Source organism: Camelus ferus, chromosome 17, assembly GCF_009834535.1.
Source record: "Camelus ferus isolate YT-003-E chromosome 17, BCGSAC_Cfer_1.0, whole genome shotgun sequence".
NCBI classification, from domain to species: domain Eukaryota; kingdom Metazoa; phylum Chordata; class Mammalia; order Artiodactyla; family Camelidae; genus Camelus; species Camelus ferus.
Genome location: NC_045712.1, coordinates 8471653 through 8496469, shown reverse-complemented (window position 1 = coordinate 8496469; position 24817 = coordinate 8471653). Strand labels below are relative to the sequence as shown.

The 24817-nt window shown below is 43.4% G+C and overlaps 1 protein-coding gene and 1 long non-coding RNA gene across 6 annotated transcripts in view; one reads left to right on the top strand and one right to left on the bottom strand.

Annotated features, from left to right (window-relative positions):
* Positions 1-24817, bottom strand: part of FOXP1 (forkhead box P1) — a 549899-nt gene that overhangs the window by 400968 nt on the left and 124114 nt on the right. The gene's annotated exons all lie outside the window — the stretch shown is intronic.
* Positions 1311-23984, top strand: LOC116657036. Its single transcript, XR_004311961.1, has 3 exons — positions 1311-1320; positions 4440-4442; positions 23324-23984. It is a non-coding gene; the product is annotated as an uncharacterized LOC116657036 (long non-coding RNA).

Here is a 24817-nt window from a genome sequence, read left to right as displayed (position 1 = left end):
TGTATGTTTTCCTGCAAGGGTCAGAGGCTGAATTTGTTATTTAAAAACACTTTTTGGCAAGCAAGTGAAATATTATGATTATGTCTGTAATACTGGAGTAAATCTTGTCGGTATCATCACCTAGCTGATGCAACCCAGGACTGGCACAAATGCAATAAAACCATTTATTTCAAAATTGTAAAAAAAAAAAAAATCAGGTACTTATCTAGGGTGGGTGTTTATAAAGTCTTTCCTGCTTTATTAATTTACATATAATTATTGTTTCATGTTTACTTCTACCTGAATACAAAACCTCCGATTTTTCAAAAGATGCTTGGGAAGGAACGAAGGCTCAATTTTTTTCCCTAGAAGTTTTGTTAAGCAAAGAACAAACTCCCATCTTCATGGTACACATTGTAGAAGATGTAGACACCCCCATTTTTCAATCTATTGGAGGAGGAATTAGAAAGTGACCATTAGAGACAAAAAGAGAAGGTAAAGTTACAGTATTAAACAGAGGCTTTAAGAGAACATGTAATAGGGAGGGAAGTCAAAAGTCAATGAAAACAGAAGGGCTTTTGGCCCAATTTACCTACATGCTATCAGCTTGATTTTCTCTTAATCAGTCTAAGGTCTAAGGATGTCTTTGGGTGCTGGAGTCCTCCCTACCCCCACTCAAAAAACTTTGACATTTAGAATTTTATGTTTTCTAAGAAAAGCTTATCTGGAACTCACATGCTTCTCCAGTTACATATGAAAGAAACTGTACTCACATCAATATTATCTTTATTTATCAACTCCCCTGCACACTGCCCCGTGGGGACCAGCAGTTCAAAAGTTCAAAAAGGTTTTTGAAAATAAACCAAGATAGAAAACAGGCACCAATTCCTATTTGGAACTTACATTCTCCTCCTGCCTCCTAGCATTCTCGAGATGATGGATCAAGAAGAATGATAAAAGAGAGAGAGCGAGGAGGCTGCCAGGGGAGGGTATCAGTTGGTGAGGATGGCATTTCTCATACTGACTGAAAAATTCATCTTGTCCCCACAAGCTGTCAGGCCTCAGCACGGGAAAGATCTACATATCACACCTCAGGACGAGAAGCAGCCGCAGAAAGCCTCGCTCACTCAGAAATTCTTCCTCCCTTTTATTCTTCTGTTTTTCTTTTCTTTTATTCTATTTTTGTGTGCTGTTGTTTCAAACAGTCCTCTCTGGGGTTCTGATAGCCTCTTGAAAGGGATGGCTAAGAAAGCTTAACAAGAGGCCTGTGGCAGGACATCCTTCACCGGCCATCTCTAACCACCTCCACTCTCCTGCTAAATTCACTGGCGGACGCCTTCCGTCTCTAAACCACGTCACTGCCTGTGACAGAAGATGAAGCTCTTGCTAGTCAATCAATGTGGTGGGGTATTTCTCTTCAAATGGATGAAGTGAATGGACACAATACAACTTGAATCACCTGTTACAAGATACCAGGGACCTAAGCGGACCATTAGCTCCTCTTGAGGGCATCAGTGCAGTCCAGCTGAAACGGGCAGTTCTTCTGGAGACAGGACTGTCCTCCGCCACCTCCTCACCAGACTGCAGTGTCCTCGAGGAGAGGACTGACACATTAACATCTTCCTCAACTTGGTGTGACAGCGAGTTCTGAACAGGGGAACAGTATACCTTAGTAAGTCCAAGTAATTGTCCCAGTAATTATACTTGTATGCATTTAAAGGAACTCTTGTACAGGCCAAAGATGTTTATGGCAGTAAAAGTGAAATTATAAATGTCCATCAACATTGGAAGGAATAAGCACAATTCATTGTCAAGTGACAGGACACAGTGTGGATTTTTAGCAGCATAAGTTAGATCTATATATATTAACACTATCTTTCCCAAAATCAAGGTTAAGTAAAAAAGCATGGATTCAGATACAATACATTATGATGCTAAACTTACAAAGTAAACACTCTCAAAAAAGGCTAACTGTGTAAGTACATATACAAAAATGGAATGGAATGAGGCACTCCAAACTCCTGAAAGAGTTTACTTCTGAGGAATAAGAGGAATAGAGGGGATCTTGCTACAGCTGAAATGTTTTATTCCTTTTCAATAGATCTACAAGCAAACAGGACAGAAAGTTCACAACTGTCATTCAAGGAGGAGAGAATACAGGTGACTGTTCATCTTTCCTCTAACTTGCACATGTCCTGGGCTCTTCCTCCAGATCCCTGTTCATTTAACTCTGAAAATGGCTTGAAAATCATTCAGTCAATTAGGTTGTCTTCTTACAAACACTAGGCAGAACCTATTCTTCATTAGACAAGAGATTTTATAAGCAAAGCCAGATTAGTTTCTGGAAAGAGAAAGTCTAGTTTGGGGGATGGGGGAATTGTCTTGTTTTGGTAGAAATGTCATAATTCAAAGTGTCTCAAAATTAGGAATAAAGAAATTGGACCTCTTCAAATTCATAAAAGCCTAGTGTGTTCACACATGGCAGATTATAAACTGATCTTCTCAGTTCCAGTCAGGGTGAGGACAGGGGGCCCCCGAAAAAAACAAAAAGTATGCCTGGACCTCCAAACTGGAGACAGCTTTCCCAAAAGTATGTGGCTCACCACCGAAAGCCTTCAGGTTGATGGATGCTAAATGGTGAAGAAACCACACAGGGCCACACAGAAATGAGGGCACCATTTCAAGGTCTAGACTGGGATTAGAAAAGGATTACTGATGTGATACACATATGTATGTCCCACCTTTACGAGAAAAGACCCAAGGAATGACAGAATTCCAAGGACGACAGAACTCCTCCATCCAAATGGATGCTATGTGAAGAAAAAAGTTTAAGATGATGAAATTCAATTTTATTACTTGTTTTCGATAATCCTGATGCCAGTGATGACAAAATACCTTATATTTTCCAAAACAAATGAGACTTTGGGCAGGGCCCTATAGATAATTAATTAGCATAAAGGAAGGGACAGGTGTGGGGACCCCAACGTGCTGGGAGATTCCTTTTGGAAACAGGACTTGGTTGTTATTCCTGGTATTGTTAACTTGTTTCCCAAGAATCACAGGGTCAAAGCGCAGGTTTTCTTAGTGACACTTGACCAGGTTTCTAAAAATGTTGTACAAAGGCCATTAAGCACAGAAAGGAAACATAATTGTTGACTTTAAATAAGCAGGCAAAAGTCACGGTAAATAACAATAATTTGCTTGGAATATTGTTCCGTACGGCATTTTACAGAAATCCAGCATACAATTTGCGAGAAACTGCAGGCAAATTAATTGTATACTTTCACCTTTTCTTCTCAACTCGCATATGAGAAGAATAACATTTTACCCCACGCAGAGATACCCCATATGCCGCGTACAGTTTTGAAAAGAACCTAATCAATAGTATCAACTGAACCCGAGATTAGACTAAACGGCAGACAGAGAAGCAGCCTGTAGCTGTGAAGAATCATCATTCCCATGGCTTTCTACCTCCCATTCCTTGCCGGCAGGCAACAGGGCAGTACGGCTGATCGTGCAGAGACTGAATCCAGCACAAAGTGCCACCCCCAGCCCAAGGGCTCACACCGGTAATGGTCTGTGAAATGCCTCCAAAGGCAAGAGCTGCTAGTTTCCACCTTCCTACGGCTCTGACCCCCACCAAGCCTTACCCGGAGGTCTCCCCAGGGGCAAGCAGACATAGCCCCTAACTCAGAGTCAGGCTCGGGTTTACTAACTGGGCTGCTATGGAAGAGCTGCTCTACTTTTCTGATCCTTCCAACCCTCCGTGGAGTGGGTCTACTAAGGGACGCAACCTGGGAATGCAACTGTGAGCACAAGGCATTTAAGTCAGCCAGGCTCTCTGCCCACTGTGAACTCATCAGGGCTCCAGCTCTGTGCGTCCAAGTCATCCTCGTGCAGTCAAAGCAGCAGCTCCCATCTATTGAGCAATCACCACGTAAGAGGCACGGGTCCCTCACGCATGTCAGGCTCACACAACCTGAGGCAAACGGTCTCAGCATCCCTACGTCACAGATGGGGAAACTCAAGCCAGGCAAGTCACATGCTCAGACAACCCACTGCCCCAAGACAGGTGTTGAACAGGTTTATCTGAAGCCAAAGCTCAACCCTTCAACCAGTGTTCCACTTCTCTAGTTGCACATCTGAGTTGCTGGGAGAGCTTGCAAAATGTTAATGTCCAGGCCACCCTCCAGACCATGTAAACTGGAACCTATGGGGCCTGGGACCCAGGCATCAGCATTCTGAAAGGTGATTCTAATGTGCACCCATGTTTGAGAACAACTGTTTGAGTCCCCATACAACACCCAGCATGGGGTCCCCCTCTGATGTGTTACCTTCCTCGTTCTGCTCTACCAAATACCCACAAGCTGAGTGACTTAAAATGTACACACTTAGAGTGTTACAGTGTTAGAGTTCTGGAGGTCAGAAGTCCAAAATGGATCTCACCAGGCTCAAACCAGGATGTGGCTGGGCTGCCCCTCCCAGATGCTCTTGGAGAAAATGTTCCCTTGCATGCCTTCTCCAGCTTTGAGAGGCTGCCCGCATGCCTTGGCGTGTGGATCCTTCCTTCATTCTCAAAGCCAGCGACACTGGGCATAGCCTGCTCCCACTGCCTTCTCCTTTGGTTCTGTCCCTTCGGTCTCCCACTTCTACTTTGAAGGACCCTGTAACTACACTGGGTTCACTGCCATAATCCAGGATAACCTCCTCCCCACAAAGTCAGGTGATAGGCAACCTTAATTCCACCTGCAAACCTAATTCCCCTTTGCCATACAATGTATTCTCATGCTCTAGGAACGAGGACATAGACATCTTTGGGGGCCATTATTGTGCCTACCACACTTGACAGTTCTGCCTCTGGGCCGGGATCATGGTCAAAGGCAGACCTTCTGAAGGTCACCTGAAAGTGGGTCTCGGTACAGGAGCCTCCTTCTTGCTTAAGAGCCTTATGGGGAATATTTTATTTGACTCTACATCTTAGGTACCAAGTATGGCGGTTGAGGCACAAAAGGTGCTCAAGGGATGCGTGCGGAAAAAGGAAAGAAAGGACCATGCATTTCTTCCACCAAAGCATTTTACATCAGATACGGTGTGATCTCTAATTGGAAATTCACATGAGAAATTTTGGCTTAATTCTAAATGTAGCAACTCCACTCTGCTCCTGCATTAGGAACTACATGCCACCCCATTCCCCCCAGCACACAGAAGCCTGCATCTAATTTTACAAGAGCTTGGAAATAATATGCTCTCTAACTTGAATTTTCTTTGCCAGTGGCCACCACAGAAACAAACTACTTTCAGAAGGGTTTTTTTCATTGGATTTGTGTATTGTGTTGTTTTTCTGAAGGGGTGGGGAGAAATAAGGGACATTTATTTTTTTTCAAATTATGCTTCTAATCCTTAAAATGACTAAAATAGTTTCATCCTTTCATAACCTGTCATCACGCATGTTTCTCTAAAATTAAACACATATGGCTCAAGCCAGAGTTACATTATGCACCATATTATGTAATTATCTTTTCAATTTATTACTCCTCAAAATAGAAGAAGATTAGCCCGGGTTTCTTAAGTCTGAGTAAACATATGGCCTGAAGATTGTAAATGACATCCTATCTTTAAAAGAAGTTCCAAGACTAAACAACACACAATACTCAGTTTGCAAAAGCTGTATGTGATAGCAGGGTTGAAAGATATTGAAGGGAGGGGTGTGTGTGTGTGTGTGTGTGTGTGTGTGTGTGTGTGTGTGTGTGTGTGTGTGTACGTACATGTGTGTACGTACATCTTCTTGCTTTCTGGCCATGCCTTTGATGTCGTGAAATATTTCTGCTGGCAGATCATAAACAGCGCAAAAATAGAGACCAAAAATATCTCCATTTCAGCATTCCCTATTAGCCCGAGTGCACTTGGCTATAGTTTAATCCATAAGGAACAGGTCCCCAGTCATCTGGGTGTTGCTACAAGAATTATCTGTCCCTCTACAATTCAGGAGCTTTGTGCCCACTTCCCTGGCAGCCTGTATACATCCATTCTTCATGTTACCTGCTGATTTAAGACCTCCTTTGAGACCCTCTGCATGACCACTGTCCTTTTCTCCCTCGTCAGGAAAGGGAGCGCTCAAGCAGGGATGCTCATTGCTGCCAACGACTCCCTTCCCGACAACTACATTCAACATTACTCTGGAGGCTCCCAGCAGTGTGCGACGGAGTTAAGGGTCTGACAACATCCCTATTATCAAAACCTTTCTTCAGGGGGGCTGGCAACTTGAAGACTTTCAATTTGCACCAGGCAGAAATTTTTGCACAGGGCTGCCAAGCAGAAAGGAAATATTTTGGAGACAATTCATACTCAAATCAGTTTAATTGTTTATTTCACGTTGAGGGATATCAGAAATGAAACGCTGCGAGTGGGTTTCTGATGCCTTTATACTCTCTTTAACTAGAAAGGATGGTTTAAAAAATGTTTTTTAAATAATAATCCAGCAAGTCAAAAACCAGCTAATCAGGTTTTCACAGAGCCGTCAGCATGCACACATTCACAAGCGTTTTAATATACACTTTGCTATGAATGTCCAGCAAGAAACTGAGGATTTCAGAAGACTTTTCCCCCAAGAAAATACAATTTCTAATGGACTGATACCTACAACTGGCAATGGTGTTGCAAAGTAAATTTTAAGAATATAGAATCTGATAACATTTTATGGACTAATGTGGAACCTTTTAAATGAGAGATGAAAACAGTTCAAGGGTGTTTTACTCCATCATGATGCAAAAGTTACTCATTTTCAAATCATACAGGCAATTCTTTTTATTTGCTCTAAATGGGTAACCAGAGATGGAAGACCAGATTCTCATCCTAACGTAACCACAGCATGGCAGAACGTACAAAACTTGGTTTCCAATATCTAGGATAAGACTATAGTCCACTAAAAATAAATCACTCAGTTGGCTACAAAAGGATGTATCTTAGAGGCAGAATCACTGAATAAGTCTTTTGTGCTACCTTCCATGTTTACTGAATCTTTGGAGCCAGAAGTGCTGTTTAAATTATCTGGCCCCTTATAATTTAATACAGTATGACATTGGTAGTCCCCCGAGAAAAGGATGATAGTCCAATCAGGAAGGAATATGTAAGCCCAGATGAATATGAATGATAGGCTTCTTTTTATTAATGGGCACTCACCACAGGGCCTTTGCATCTGCTGTTCACCTCCTCTGCTCTCCCCGCAGACTTCCTCATGGTTCCCTCAGGTCTCACTGCCCTTTTCTTCCTGAATGTAAAAACTGCACATCCCTCAGTCATACTACTCCCCATTTCCTGACCCTGATTTACTTTCTCTATACCACTAACCAACATGAGACACATCAAGTGCTTATTTGGTTTCCATTTTCCCAGGGAATGGTTCTGTCCACTGCTATATACCCAAAGTATGAAACAATACCTGGAATGTAACTGACTCTGAAACATTTACTGTGAGAACAAATGAACGAGCAAATTAATGAATGAATCAATGTGCCAATACAACAGCCTTTCTGTCGTCTTCAGTAGGCACTAAGCCAGAAGCATCTAAATCCATTTACAGTAAGTAGTACGATTACACTAAGGATCATCTGTCATTTCAATGAAGAGGGGTCTGAGTCTGAGTTTTTCCCCTTAAAAGAAGGGGCTCCTAGGCTACTCTGAAATGAATAATAAAAAAAATTTTTTAAACCCTGACGAGAAAGCAAGAAAACCCAGGAATTAGGCTTTAACTCTGGGGTCAGACTGTCTGGGTTCAAGTCTCAGTTTCTCTAGTTAAAAAACTGTGTGGCCCCAGCAAGTCATTTCGCCCAGCTAAGCCTCAGCTCTCACAGCTGTAAAGGACGGCTTATCACAGGCCTTCACCACTCAGAGTTTTAGGGAGGCTACAATCAGGGATTTCAAATAAGCACACTGTCACGCACAAAATCATCCTCACTAATTGGACCTGTAGTGATTTTCCATTTCAAAAACGCCAATAATTAAGAACTAGAAAGAATACTTGGAGATACTGCTAATTTTTTAATATTTTTTTACCTAATTTTCCAAAATGTTAAAAACCGTAGAAAGTCTGTTTCCCTATCTGAGATTTACAGCATTTATAAATTTCAGGTGGATTATTATTTTTATGTCTCAAAAATTTTTTTCTAGAAATGTGGCATGCTTAACCATTGCAGCTTCTATATTTTACTCAAAAGAGGCACTGCCTTCTTCATTCATCCAAAGATGCATCCTTGTGGTTGTGTACCCCAAAATGCATCTGTGTATTTTAAAAACGAATCAATGTTTTACATACACTCCCAAAGGAACTATGAAACAAAGACTCAACCTTGCTGTAACACATTTTTAAAGATCTCCCCAGAAGTAGACTTTTGCGCTTCTCGTGTTGTTGAGGAATGCATCACAGAAAGATCAGGACTTCAACTGCAATCTGCTTCGTTCCCATACACCTGACCTTTCCAAAGCTGAACTACACACCTTATTTTTGTCCTTTGCATAAAAAAGCAAAAAAAATGTATTCTTCCCAGAACATTTTTGGTATGGCTTTTCTCAAGAAGGGCTGGTAATTGTCTATTTCCTCACCGACTGCTGGTGGTGAAAGCCTCGCAGCGGAATACTGATCCTTATCACATGCGGCTTTCCACATGTAGCAGACAGGACAACCAGACCAGCCGTTTCCCTCCAAGTGACACTGGGTTATTACGGCTTGTTTCTGGGCCTCCATGGTTTGATGTGTGTGAAGACGTAATAGAACTGATATACTATCAGAGGGGTACACCACATGAGGTAAAATAATTCTTTTAATTCACATAGGTAAGTATTGGTGGTTACATTTGGACACAACACAACGCACAGGATTTCTGCAAATTTGCAACCTCTTGCCCCGTTTATTTATATTTTATGAATCTACTCCAGTTCCCCCTCCAGAGGAGACAAATCTGTCCTGGAATTACAGAAGACAAGGAATGGCCTTTTTACCATATTTTCTGACCACCTGCTGCTGACTGGTGGCAGGCAAAGCCTCTTACAGAGAATGATCTCCAAAAAGGAGCATCAATTCAGTTCCCCCTCCAGTATGGCTGAGCACATGAGCCCCAGCTTTTGAGGGAGGGAAACCTTGGTTTCAATACTGCTTCCACCGCTTATGGCCATGCTCCCCAGCCAATCACCCCATCTCCTTCAACTTCTCAGGGATAATCCTAGGGACAGGGGAGCAAGGGTCAAAACGTCCCTCTCACCAATTGAGAGGTGGGATGACATTTGCTAAAATGCCCAACACTGACTGATATGTAAAGCCCCAAATGCTCAAAACTGATCATGACTGTTCTTACTCCTACAGAAAGTGGAAGGAATTCAACACAGAGCGGGCAGCCTCTCGCCCTGACAGCACCTGTCTTCTCCTATAGTCTTTGAAATGACCTGTATTGTCCGGGCTGATGGTTCTTCTTCATGCTTGGCCAGCAATTCAAAATCATTGGGACCCTAACCAAGAGGAGCAGGCAGCTCAGCCTGCTCGATCTGGAGATATCTAGACTCGGTCCTTGCACCTGGGCTCCCTTGGATGAGGTATTCAATGTCTCTGAGTCTCAAATGCCTTGCCTGATACTCCACAAAGGCTCAAAATTACTCTCTCCCAAACTACCTTCTATGAAAAGACTGTGAGATTTACAGTGGGGTAAAGAGTAGGTTTACAGGGCTGACGTGCCCGCCATACTTCCTATTCTGGTCCCAGGGGCCCCAGTGCTTTTTCTGTCATTCTCTCAATGCTATGACTCTGTTAAGGGGTTAAAAACAACAGGGTACTCAAGTCCAAGTGAACCTAGGCCAGAGACTGAAACATAATGCAAAGGGCAGATGGGGCACAGGAAAGCCCAGCTACCCCAGGAAGTGAATATTAACCAGGAGGGATACATCATACTGAATACTTCAAAATGATGCAACTGAATTTTCTCCTTGAATGAAGAATAGAAAGAAAGGATAAAGGAAGACAAGGTGGGTCCTCCCACAGGAGTTGTGATCCTAGGGGAAACTGGGCTCCTTCCTGTAAATCTTGTGAGCATCATAGGTCAACCCACCTTTCCTCCACCTTCAACCTGGGCACCTGGGTACCACAACAGACTAACCCACAGTGTATACAAATTTTTAAAAAGAAAGACAAGGGGGAATAAACACATTTTGGGCTAAATATGTTTGTCTAATTAAAAATACTGTCCTGCTTAATATAGGCAAACCAACTGGAGAATTAATGTGCCACCTGTCCACATACTTAGCAAGAGAAAAAAGGCAAAGTCGTAATAACAAGAGGTGCTTTACATCTTGGGGTACAGGAATGGACCAGCTGCCCAAATTCATACCTGGGGCTCCTTTCCTTTGAAAACAAAGGGAGATGGGGAGGATGGGAAATCAACTAGCTATTCAGCTAATTAAAACACCACACCCTAAATATCTAACCAATCAGGAAGTAGCTAGATAAATGACAATACAAGCATATGATACAATGAGGGGCTGTCACTAAAATGAATGACATACATCTCTACTGATGACACAGCAAGACGTCTACTCTATCTATACTACACCTTTACTACTCATTTAATTTCTGTCTCCTCATCCCTCACTGGATTCCTCTCCCCCAACATTTTTTTTATGGAAATACACAACCATCCAGAAAAGACTATTCATTTAATACTCATATTCCCAAATCCTAGATGCTACATATTAACAGTTTCCTCTTCTTGGTTTACCACACACCTCTATCCATGTATTGTATTTTAGATATCAGAGTTAAGTTCCACGATACATTTTAAATGGAAAAGACAAATTATCAAAGCACATGCACAAATATGATCTCATTTCTGAAAATCTATATGGGTGTGTACACTCACAGGCCTGGGAAAACAATGGCAGGAAATACCACAAAATGGTACCAGTAACAATTTTGCTATTTTTTCTCATTACCTACCTGCATTTATTTTCTCTTCTTCTACCTCATCTCTTTGAGCAATTGGCATTTACCCTTTGTGAAATAAACTGGTATGTAATTAAGGCAAGGAGACAAGGATGAGAGGAAGAATGCAAGGCATACAGGCAGGAAGGATGCAGGGCAGAAAGGAAATACTCAAAGCCATCACCATATCCCTCCCGACACAGTGGTAGCTCTGTGAGAAGCTGCATGCTCTACCCACCCATGGGAGTGGTGGCCATGAAGGGCAAAGAAAGTCAAGTAAGCAACCCAAATGCCATTCCCGCTGGCCATCCAAGTTGTTTAACAGCAGAACTAACTCCTTTTCAGATAGAGTTCTAGAACAATTTCCAATCACCCACCTGAGCTGTCTCTAGGGAGTGATGGGGACTTCCTGATCCCAGGCTCATCTGGGCACCAGCTGTCGGAAACCACCCACTGCTTCAGGTTTCCAATGCACAGGTCACACAGACCACCATTTTTGGCCTCCACACCCAGTTTGGGGACCTTCTCATTGGAAGCACTTGGCCAGCATCCACCTGGGCCCTGGCCCTGGCTTCGGAAAGCCGGGGACATCCTAGACACAGAAGGACCGCTCAGCTCAGCCACACCTCCAACATCCCACACACCGCTTTATGTAGACCCCCATCTTTCACCTCTCCACAAACGTGTTTGTCTGCCAACTGGAGGACTCGCTGGGTAAGATTTAAGGTCTCATTGCCAATTATTGACAGAAGGGAAACAAATGAGGGGGAATTTTCTCTGCCCCAAGGACTATTCTGATAGCAGCTCTTGGAGGGAGCCTTCTAGACGCCCTCCAGCTCTCTGATGAAGGTCGAAAGGGGAAGGCACAAGAAGAAGGAGCAGAACAGGAAGAGAACCTGAAGGCCTGGGTCTCAAATGTGCCTCTGCAGTCTTGTCTATAATGACTACTGTCCTAATGACAATGCCATGGGTAGGGAATACCAGTCATGAAGCACACAAGATAAAAATGGTACCCGAGATCAGTCACTTGACATTTTAAACAGTACTTGCTGATGCATCAGCACAGCCTAACAGTGTCGCGGTTCAGGTTTCAAATCCCGCATCTGCCTTCACGTTAACAATCCATAGCCATGTTTTCATTCAGAACACTATATTTTCCTGGCACTTTCTTATTGTGGCTGTCACTGTTCATCAACGATAACCAAAAAATAATTAAAAAGCACTCCCCAAATACACTACAATTGTACCTTAAGAGAAATCCAGGTATTTGGAAGTACAGCATTAAGTTCTCATTAATAGCTTCAGGTCATCTGAACCTTCTCCCCACCATCCCCAATACACAAATACACACATTGTATTCCAGACATTAGCACTTCTTGCCATGGAAACAGATCTGTATTAAAGTAATAAGTATCCTATATCCCACACCTTGGAAATTCACAAGGCACATGTATATTTCAGAGGCTAGGCGAAAAAAGCCAAGTGTGGCCCAAACTGGTTTGTCTAGAGAATCTTTTATTTACTCATAGATCACCTATTTTAAAGTCTCATAAAAAAAAGGGGGGGGGGGGAAATGAGGATCCTAGTGATTTTTTAAAAAGTGAATATTCTTAAGTATGATAATACTTTTTCAATCAATCTATAAGTTATGAGTATAATTTTAAGTCCTATTAATAACAAAAATGTTTCAAGCCTCCATGAAACCTTATAAGATGTAGACATAGAAACAGGTTTTTGAACCTGAGTCTTTGATGTGAAAGCCAATATTTATACAAATAAAACCTAGAACGTCAGAGCCAGAAGGGAAGTTGGGCACCAGGTAATCCAACTCTCATTTCACAGATAAGGACGCTGAGGCTAAAGGATGTTAAGTGGCTTATGCATGGTTGTGGGGCCATAAAGAGTTCCATAACACAAGTGAAGAGAGGAGTGGGGGAGAGGGAGGGACAGGCATTATTAGAAAGTGCCAAGTGTAAGCAGAACAAAACTCAAATATTAGTTTTTTCTTTTCCCCCCATTATAGGCTTTACTATCTAATGTTTGGGTCCTTTGACTACAAAATAGTCATGACCACAAACTGCCCTTAACCCCACAAAACACATGACCACACCCATCCCCAGAAAAGAACCTCAGCCCTGTAACATAAAGGCAACTTCAGAAAACTGATAAAACAAACCACTTAAAGAGTAACCACTTGGTCTATAAGTAGACCATTTGGTTTGGTTCTAAAATAGGATTTCAAAAGGGCTCAAAATAATCAAAAGTTGAGACTTCAGCATCTTTTAAAACAGGAACAACAGACCAACTACTAGAGACATCTGCTGAAGTAATATTTGCAAAGTATTTATTTTGTGCCAGGCATTGTGTTTAGAGGTCAGAATACAAAGGTACCCAGAAAGTTATATTCCTGCCTGTTGGAGCTGGTGAGAAGACAAATATTAATCAGTATAGAAACCAAGCTAAATATAAACTATATTGGATGAATGCCACACAGGCAAGTTAAATGAGGCCAGGAGAGAGTTTAAGAGGGGTGTTGGCAAAGGCAGACTGACCAAGGAATGATTCCCGGAGGAGGTTACAACTTAGGTGGGAGCTGAAGGACAAGTGAAGAAGAGAGGGAGCCATACCCCAGGCAGAAGGAGAATATGCAAAGACCCTGTGGCACCAAGGACCAAAATAAAACATAACCAGAGTGGCTGCCACAGGAAAATGGGGGAGGGGGCAGCACAGAAAAAGAGGCAGAACTCACACTAGAAAGGCTGTACGGAGTTTGTGACAGAATTTTGTCTTTACCATAAGGGTAGTGGGAGGCCAATGACGGGACCTCAGTTTGGTGAACAGGTGAGTGGGACGTGATCATATCAGCATTTTGGAAAGATCACTCATGCTGTCGAATGGAGGGCAGACTGAAATGATGCCAGTCAGTCTGTGACAAAAACTGTCCAAACTTATTCACTGGATTACAAGCATATGCAAAAATTAGAGAAGGTTCTGAAAAACGCCCAAAGCAATTCTTCAAATACATGTAAGATAACAGGTAGAGCTGGAGTTGGGAGGAAGGGGGTTCTGAAGGCAAATGGTAGAGACACACAGCATCCTCAAGGTTGGTCCAGTGGTCCACAGGATGCAAATAAACACTGTGAGCCCCAACCCCGCCCAGCATGGAATTTACAGATGGTTTATACTGGCATCTGTTTCACACTGGCTATACTCCATCATTATTGATTCTGGACTTCCAGTTATCTCTGTATCTGATCTTGTGGACTGAGATAGGTAAGACCCAGCAGCAAAATCAAAACCCGAAACTATTCCCAACTCTCCTCCCTCAGCAAGAGCACTGCATTGCTGGACTGTCCTCTTTAGCTGATGCTAAGGACGGCAGAGGGAAATTAGAGACCATCCACACAAGATTATAAGAGTCACACATTGCCTTTTTAAAAACCACACGGAACCTCTTGTGATTTTTTTTCATACCAGAGGCAATCTCCAAGTATTATATTTCCAGGTTTTCAGGGACAAAAAAATTGATTAAATTTTACATGGCACTAAATTCCTTTTCCTCCAAGGGACAGGAAACAGTTAATGTATCACTTCATTTTTCTCTGCAGATCTACAAATGGGGACAGGCTCAGCTGGCCCTGTACTAGTGCAAGTTTGGACAGAGCTGAGGTTGTTGGGTTTAATTTGGCCAAATAAAGGAACTCTCAACTCAACGAGCATTTGGTCCGCATAGTCGATTCACTTCTTATTACAGATCGAGGACACCAGCAGTACTGTTTAGAAAAACTGGCAATGCTGTTTAGACAAACAGCCTCGAGAAGACAGACTGGATAGGAAATGTGGTCTGTTGCACTGTTATCCTAGTTTTTTTTTTTTTTTCCCCTTCTTCCTTCCCTCATGAGTGCTTTTCATGTAATTTTTACTCACGAAGTTGCCAGTGTTAATTTCTACAGGCCAAATTTGGCTCACGTATTCCTTGCCAACTCCACAGTCAAATTCTGTGTGCTTGTGTGTGTGGGGGTGTGTGGGTGGGTGTGGGTGTGTGTGTGTGAGTGTGTGTGTGTGTGTGTTTCCACTGAACTGCACCTAAAGCCAAGGAGATTTCTGTGACCAGAGACTCAAGAATGCAGGCAGCATCGCACTTTGGTATCTCTAATGACAAAAATCTGTCTCTATTAGCAAAAACAATCAAACTCTCCAAGCTGGCACAAGGCTCAACTCAACAAGATGCATGGAGCCCCACAGAACCTTTGCAAGGATGTGACAGAGCGTCCACAGAAAGGAAATGTGCATATTCTCCTGCACAGGAAAATGAAGCACAGCAAAGCAAACGCTAAGCAGCATTTTTCTTGAATTCTCCCTCTTTTAACGTGCTTAACGTAAATGCACCATTCATTTCAGGGAGCTGGGTTCAAACGACAGGGACAGAAAACAGCAGTTTGCTTCCATCTCCTGTTTCATATAATATACAAACTCGATGCTGGTTCTTTTTTATTATTATTTGGAAGTGATAAAAGCGTTCAATTTTCTCCTCCACTCAAAAGAACACTAATAGAAAAAGAAATTATTAACTGTCAGAACCACATTTTACTATGCCCACCTCAGATACAAAAATCTGAAGACAGCCTATATATCGAAACCAAAAGATTAGTTTGGGGCAATCCCAATCTTAATATTTTATTCCAGTTATTCACTCGGGGCCAATATCATGGTGAAGAATCAGGAAAGCATCTACTAAATCAGTTACATGTATGTTTAAAAGGGTAACGTAAGGATTTAAGAATCACAAGTCAATGATACGTAAGGGGAAAGGGAAAATCATATCCCAAATTACAGCCTCTACCCTTGCAGCAGAAGTGTGAAGAAAAAAAAACCCAAAGTAGATGTTTACAGATGCTTTCAGCCCTGGGTGAGACTGGGCTCATCCCACTCAAGGGTATAGCCAACACCTGCTACCAAGAGGTAAGAGAGGAACTGACTCTGCATCAACAGTGGTCATCCCACCCAGCACGTACTCAGGGCAATGACTTTTCTAGACTGATCTCTGCACTTGCCACATCATTGGCAAAGCTGGAGGTTTCTGTCTAATTCAGGGCTTCCCAAAGTGTGCTGTGAGTGCCACAGAGGGTACAAAGGATGGATTTAGGTGGCAAATGGAGACAGGCACCCCTGTGTTCCTACGTGTGCACACACGTACACATATATATACACAGACATATATATATGATAAATATTTATTTTTATGGTTTTCTTTCCTTCTTACTGGTTGTTCAATAATGGACAAATTCTGAAATGTTCTTTTATGAAAAATACTAACTAATAAATATTTTAAAACCAATTTAAAGAAAAAATAAAGAACATTATATACAAATATGTAAAGAGATGGCAAAAGTGAGGGTGTGAAGTCTGACAAGCAATTGTGTAGCTGCATGGGAAGGTGACATGGAAGGGGACACACCACATTAGAGCAAGTAGTAGGAAAGCTAAGGTATGATGTCTGTGTCCCTCGAGAGGCCAGGCAGTCACTTCCCTGCTCAGAGCTTCAGGGCTCTCCCCCAGGTAGTAGATGAAATATGTGGATCCTGAATGTTTCCATCACGATATGCCCTAAAATGTTTTTAAAAATATGTCTACATATAGACATAGTGACATAGACACACATGTCTCTTAAGGTATATGCCTCTAAAGGTCACAAACAGAAACATTAACACATCAACAGATACAGAGACATACACATACCCACAAAGACATGTGAATGCATACAGCTGACCCTTGAACAACTCGGGGGTTAATCTGCGTATAACTTACAGTCGGCCCTCCCTGTCGGATGTTCCTCCACATCTGCGGATTCAATCAACCTTGGATTGTGTGCTGCTATAGTACTTATGGCTGAAAAAAGCAAACCCGCACATATACATGTATGTCAAGTCAGCCCCTACCCAAGGTGCTGACTGATCAGGAAAGCAGACAGTGACCAAAAGCAACTAGGAATAAAGCAACTTTCCTGACCTGACACCATGCATCTAAGTTTCTACCTCCTATCCTGACTGTTGCCTGGTGAGTCCCCAGCCCACTAAGCGAAATCGTCTAGAACTAAGACCGTCTTTCCGCTAACATCGAGCTCAACAGTGTCAGCGTTCCACGAAGCCTCACCCTAGGATGGCCTTGAGAAATGACACTAGAAGTGCGCATGTCACAAAGGATGTGACGAATCTGCCAGGGACAGTCACCACTGCTCCCAAAGTCAAAAAAGAGCCCTGAGCAACATATTCTTCGGGGAAAACCACATACGTGTAAGCAAAGAAAGGATGAAACTGCAGGACAAAGTGAATGAGTATAATTTTCCTGAATTTTGACATCAGGATAAAAAAAATAAACTAATTAGAGGTGAATGTAGAGAGGCGATGCCATCCTCTACCCTCAGGTAAATTTATGCCCTGTTCATAATTTCAGAGAAGAGAATAAAGCTACATGGGGTTTCAATATTTTCTCTATGCTAGGGCAATCGAGTTATCTTTTTATTCAATAAGGCAACCAAAATTGCCTGTGTTTCCTAAATAATCTTGAATTTATACAATTTGACATTTTTTTCCAAAGAAGCACAAATTGTCTGAGGGCCATCTACCCAATGTATGGCAATAAATCGCAGTCCATCCTATTTTAGGAAAACCGCAATATGCAAAAGTCGGTCACCAGCCAGACTCAGGACAGAAACACCTGCATAATAAATGGTTTGCCCTAGAACCAGGGGGGCCACTGGTCTCAGGACCTCCCGCCCAGAGAACAGCTGGCTTGACTCCTCTTTTATCCAAGTGGTATGATGTCACCAAGCCACTTACCCAAAGCCCTCTCTTGGAACAACAGACGTACTCTTAAAACCGTCCCCACCTACCACAATTCTCTTAAACAAAACCAGAGCCCTGTTCACTTGCCTATGATTAGCACCCCCGCCGCCTCTGCACTGCTGATGGAGCACCTCCATCTGAGCAACTCAGGAGCACAAGTCATAATCAGATCCCCTCTTGACGTGGCCCTGGGTCTCTATTTCATCATTTCATGAGCTGCTTCCTCTTGAAATTTTCAAACCACCCAGCCCAAGCTCTTAAGGCAGCCTGCAGTCACCAAGTAGTCTGGGTCCTTAGCATCTTCTCCTCTGAGACACTGCGACATTTTAATGGTGTGATGTGGAACAGGAAACATTAACTCACCGCTGGTTTCAGTCACACTTTACAGCTTTCTAACACAAGTCAAGGACAACACATTAAGGAAGTCGGAAATCAAGGGGAGTGATAATGTAGATACTTCGGAAGAAAGGAGCATGTAATAGCATCAGCGTAAACATGAACTTCTCAACCTAGCACCATCCCCCCCGACACTCCCAAGTCCTATTAGAAAAAAATGCGTATAACTTAAAATGTTCTAGTGCTTCTCAAACTTTAATATAGATACGAAACACCTGGCCATCTAGGTAAATAAAACAGACCGATTCAGTAGGTAGTAGGTTGGGGAGTAGGTGTGGGGACCAGGTACCCAGGTGATGCTGAAGCTGTTGGTCCAGGGACCACACACTGTAAGTAGTGGGGGCACAGGGTCCCTCCCCGTCATCTCCACCTGTCTTCTCACCCTCCCCAGGAGGTCAGGAGAGTCCACCACTGAGAACAGGTTTCCACCTGATCCAGGCCGAAAACCTGTTTCAAATGAATCTGAAGTGTGGAAAAATAATTGAAAAGAAACCCGAAAAAGAAAAAGTTGCAACAAGTCTTTCCAATCAGACCTGGAATAGCTAATTGATGATGGCTGTTGAGTTATCACACTTCTGGGAAGGAGCTAGTGGCCAAACTGAATTGTTGAACAGAGAAAGGTAACCAGCCTCTCTCTCGGCGGAGTGACACACACAGACACACACAGACACACACAGACACACAGACACACACAGACACACACACACACACACACACACACCTTTCTATCATGGAGAAAAAGCAAACCAGGAGAAAAATAAAACTTGATCAAGAGCAAAGCAAGGGCAATCTGGAGACTCAACACATAGCCCCAGAACCCAAAGCCTCCTCGACTTCCTGGTTGTGACAGGACAACCTGAGATGCAAGGCAGCAGCACTTCCAACCACGCACACTTCTGACACCTCCAAGCCTTTATTTTTTTTTTTTGTTTAATTTTTTGTATTTTTAAAAAAATTTTTTGGGGGGAGGGAGGTGGTTAGGTTTTACTTATTTATTTTTAGAGGAGGTACTGGCAATTGAACCCAGGACATCGTGCATGCTAAGCATGAGCTCTATCCCCATGAGCTATACCCTCTCTCCCACTCCAAGCCTTTGGATGAGTTTCATGTCTTCAAAGCACTTTCTGGGGGTGAATTTATGAAGCCACACAAAGCCAATGGGTCCTTCCTTCCCCGGAGGTTATTAAGCCCATTTTACAGATGAGGAAGCAGAGAGACACTAGGGTTTTAGCAAGTCCAAGCTCGCATCCAACAGCGAGGAGGAGGCTCCGGGCTCCCACCGCCCAGACCAACCAGCCGCTCAGAACATCCAAGACACAGCCCTGGAGGTGATGTTCCTTTGGCAAGGACAGCGACTCATCCTGGATTTCTGCCAAGAAAAAAACCCATTAATCCTGAAGGTGTGCCCTTTGCCTCCCCTCACAAACTGCTCCACTTTATAAGGCATCCAGGATTTTTGCTAGCTTTTGCTAGCACAAGTAGCATCTCCTGCCAGCTGGTATGCTCAGACATGTTTCTGAAATGGGTACAAAGAAGACAGGAATCAGCGCTGGGAGGGCAGCAGCCCATGGGGCCATCCCAGGGGCACCCCGGGCCGGCCTGTGTGTATTTCAGTCATTCCCTGTGGGCCCCAGCACTCTCCCTCCCACAACGACTGGCTAGCACCTGGCAGGAAAACACTATTACCGCCCCCTATTCTACGTGGGATCTACCTGAGCCTGGGATGTCTTCAGTTCCATTTAGCTGGCTTGTTCTGGTAACAGGATTCTATGTGTGGCCCTAAATACACCCACAAATCTATAAAGACATAGCAGCCTAAACAGATGTTAACATCTCTGCCAGAACACGCACCTTTTTCAGTGAGTAACGATGAACAGGGCTGAGAGATACTTTAATAACAGTCTGACCAATGGTAGTAAAGAAGGGACAATGATCTTGGAAATCAGGCACACAGAAGCACCACCTCCTCTGCTGTCAATTCGGGAAGACCCAACACTCCCTCTTAGGCCTTCAAGTCATAATAAGGAAGATGTCCATCTTCTATAAGCTTTGGCTCTGTTGCTGGTACTGAGTGGGGCACATTCCTAATCTCATTCAGAGTCCTCACTATAACCTAGCTATGTCACCGATGAGGAAAGGATCTGAGATAAGCACCCTGGCCAGGGCCCCACAGCAGGTAGAGCAGGATTTAAGGTCTGGTTCTCCTGCCTCTGAGTTCATGCTATTACCATCACTCCACCCTATGGGTGCTGGGGGCTTAACCAACAGCAGTGGGGACCACATACCTAAAAATCAGAAACAGCAGCTAAATCTCAGTGGTATCTTACCTGGAGTCTAAAATTAGAAGATTCTTAAAATCTCACACAGCCTCTACCTGCAAAAAAGAAACCAATGGTCCAACTGGAGAAACAAAACAGTCCCATCAAACAATCTCCAGGCTGGGAGTGGGAGGAAGGGACAAGTCACCCTTAAGAGGCAAGGAGTGACTGAAAAGGAAAGGAAAGTTTTTCAAGGCAGAGGGAAATGCATATGGCAGCTGCTATACTCCAAGTGTTTGCCGAGAAAATAATAAAGAGCACTGTTCTGCATTTGTATCACTGTTCTGGGACCATACTAACTGATAAATGTCAGATAATAACATGCAAGGTGTCCTCGTTTTACTCTTCTTATTACAGACTGTGGTTTTCAAACTCTGTTCCAAGGGGCCCCTGTGGTGTGGAGGGTGGGGAGGGCAGACCAGCTGCTCTGAGCTGGAAGTCACTCAACTTCCTGGTGTGTAACTGTCTTCTCAGCTTCTCGCCGAGTCCCTGGCAAAATAAGTGCTTAATAAGTATCTGTCGAATGAAAAAACAAGAAGGAGCTTTGAACTCCTGCCCTTAGCCAACCATTAGAACTCAACTTTTGTTTATTTTAAATATGTGTGTTGAGGGGTGGATTCCAAGTAAGATTTCATTTGGTCAAGGGAGCCAAACCACTTTAAAAAAAAAAGAAGAAGAAGAAGAAGAAGAAGAACCAAAAAAGACATGAGATTTATGAATATCTCTACATTTGCCCTCATTTCTTGCTCCACCATGACATTCAACCAACGTGAAGGGCCACTAAATTGGGCTGATTCACACTGTCAACAAATTTCCAAGCTCACAACCACATTTGGCCATCCACATCAATCAATAGTGTGGCCTGTTCAAGACCAAAACCTGTAGGCCAGCTGGTTTGACCAACATTCTGGCTCACCCAAATCTCAGCCCAGAACTGAAAAAACCTAGCTGAAACTCCCAAGTTCAATGCATGAGTATCAGATCATGCCAGCTCTCTGGTCCCATGGGAAGTTGAAAAAGGGTATTAACTAACACCAACTCCTCTTGAGCTGGAAAACAAGGCATACTTCGGAAAAGAAGGTTAAGTCTAAGGACTGAAAAATTCTACGAAGTCCAGAAGGGTCAGCAAAGGAGTCAGGAGAGGGAGTCAACAATGTAAGCTCCACTTTTGGCTAAAGGTAAGCTTATTTCTGAGTTACATTTGCAACATCAATCAATAATTCACAAGATAATCTGTAAACTTTCATTAGATGGAAGTCTCTCTTTGAGAAGGTAATGAAGAAAAATGGGAAAGGATGGTGTACAGGCATTGTCCTCAAAGAATTCAAAGGACACTCATTTAATAAATTCAACATGAGCCAAAATGGATAAGTAATTTAATGAAAAACCAAAGCAGTATCCATGCACAGGCAAGGCAGAGATGAATCTAGCTGAGTCAACTAAAGATGGTATCTGGTAAGGGGAGGAATACGGTGGACATGTGAGAAAAAAAGGAAAACTTCAGTAGATGAAAGATCAGAGTCTTTCAGCTTATTTAAGACTGATGCTCACCCCACTCAGGGCCTTTGCACATGCTGTCCTACCTGCCGAGAAGGTTCTTTTCCAACTCTCTCATCTTTCAAATCTTCACTTAAATATTACCCTCTTGGAAAGTTTTTCTCTGACCACACAAGGTAAAATTAGCCTCCTTCCTTCTTTCACTGTCTCTTAAAACATCAGATGCATTTTTTTTCATATAATCACCCTATTTTATTCATACATGTTTCTTGTTTGTTATCTGACTCTCCCCTTAAAATACCAATAAAGGTAGGAACCACAGCTATTTGCATCATCTCCATACATCTAATATGTAGCAGGGCCTGGCACAAACACAGAACTCAATCAATGGTTGCAGAATACATGAACTAATAAATGAACACAAAACAAAGAAGGGAGAAAAAGCATTTCACGCAGAAGGAGAGGAGAAGGGACACACTGGCAAGATGCTAGGGGGAGGGTCTGACTGGAGTGGAGGGTACGTAAAGGGAATTAAGGAGAACCAGAACCATGCTGAGGGAGTTTGCAGAGAGATCACAGAAGGCCTGGAGTGCCAAGCTAAGGAGCTGGGCTCTGTTGTCAATGGAGTGGACTGCTGAAGGTTCTGGACAAACATATGTGACACCATTCAGGTTGTTCCAAGAGGAACGTACAGAGGCAGAGTTGGCAGCCAAGGGCTGCCACAAGGACACAGACAGAACATACCGAAGGCCTGAACGAGAGGAGAAACCCAACAAGGCGAATGATGGGAAAGGATGATAGAGAATGGACAAAAGTCACAGACCTTAGTGACTAAGGGAACACCGGGAGCGTGGAGGAGGAGGAGAACCAGGAAGAGGACACCTAGGTTTCAGGCATGACTGCAAGGGTAGTGACAGAACTGAAAGGTGCAGGGAATGCAGGAGGGTGAACAGGTCCAGGGGAAAAGCTGACAAATTCGATTTCAGAAACGCCTGCTCAGAGATCAGCGAATGCGGGGGAATCTTTGTGACGGTTATCTTTCAATAACCCGAAAACAAGTGCAGGGAGTCCAGCGATAAGATCAGCTCAAAATAGGGAAATCTTGGAGTCTTCCAAATTGAGAAGAGCAGAGAACGAAAGAGGAGGAGACGGCCTAGAGTGTAAAGTAAATCAGAGAAAAGTCATACCTTCTGGTGCAGTATCAGGGCTTTTAATTAAGTTGATAAATACTATGTGAGGGAGGAAGAGCTTCTTTCTTTCTGCAGGAGAGTGAGACTGTTCCGTCTACATTCAAAGTCCTCATACCCTCAGAAAGATGAACACAACAGCCAGAAGATCGAGCAATCCTACCCAACAGGACGTCAGCAATCAGGGAAATTTCGTGAAACAATTTAGAAAATTGCCAGGTGTCTCCAGCCCACCTCTGAGGGAGACACTCTGCAACTCCTTTTTGGTTTTAAAAAACACCCTGTTCCAATTGTTTCCAGCTCTAACCAAATTAACAGAACAGTGCAGATACAAATGCCAGTGCAAAATATGGCAGCAGTAAAAGTTTACAGAGCTAATTTTCAATTGTTTTGGCAAAACAGCTTGGTCCACCCCTTCAGGTCTGGAAAGCAATCAGCTTATTAGCAGAGAATGGGCCACTGTATCTTAATGAGTCTTGTTCAGAAGCCTGCTTTATGGTTTTCATCTCAAAAGAAGTCCCCACTGCAAGTGCATTGTTCTCAAGAGGCTCCCATATGAACTGGCTTTCACACCCAAGGTCTGACAACAGCCTTTCAAGAGGCAGAGCCATAAAACAATAATAGGGAGCATTACAAGATGCAAAGGAAATTAAACACTGGAAATCTCTGCAGAGAGACATGGCCCGGAAACATGTACGCGCGAAAGAAACTTGAAGGGGCACGCTGGAGAAAGGGTTAAGTGCACACTTCACCTTGAGCTGTGAGCTCTATGCAAACTCTGGCTCATGTGGGAGCTGCTGGTGGAAGGGGGCTTTCCTGGCCCTGAGGTTCAGCTCAGCTTGTCCCTTCAACTGCGTGGTTACAGAATCAATAAAACATCCCTTTGAAACTCCCTGGACTAGTGCCGACTCGCAGACAGTAGTAGGCTGACATATTTTGCTATTTCCATGATTGCAGCCAGCAAACCTGAGAAGGAGACATGCAAACTATAGCAGGGGCTGAGCAGGAAGGTGGATGCGGGGCCTGGCTGCAAGTGGGCTGCCCCTGGACGCTTGTGTGGTCCACGGATGCCCGACAACCTCGCCGGTGGTGGGGCTGCCAGACCCTGGAGACGTCATTGCTCACAGGGACGTCGAGGAAAAACTAGAGGGGTCTGAATTGTAACTGCCTTCACTGCTTTGGGGTGGGGTGGGAGGAGCAGCAGGAAACTATTTTTGAAGGAAAAAAGGCATTCTTGGACAGGCTCACCTGAAAAACACTTTTTTTTTTCCGATCTGCTCTGAGCATTTCAGGAATCAAAGGCCTGTGCCAAGGCAGGCAGCCAGGCGGAACTCGGCACTTGTGTGTGTGGCTCGTGAGAACTTGGGGGTGGGGGTGGGAGGACAGGGAGGGGGGGTACCAAAACGCCCCTGTCCATCTGGTGATGTCTGGGCGGCAGAAAATATTGAAATAGAAATAGAAAGTTAGAAAAATGCTTCGGAGCAAAACCTGAAAGAGTATTGTATTTCAAAAAGAAATGTTCGACTGATGGTATAAAAATGGAAAAACGGAATTAACATGTTCCTTAATGATTCGGCTGTGTTAACTAAATATTGAGCCGAAATTTGGTGAAACCCTCAAAATAAGACTTTTCAA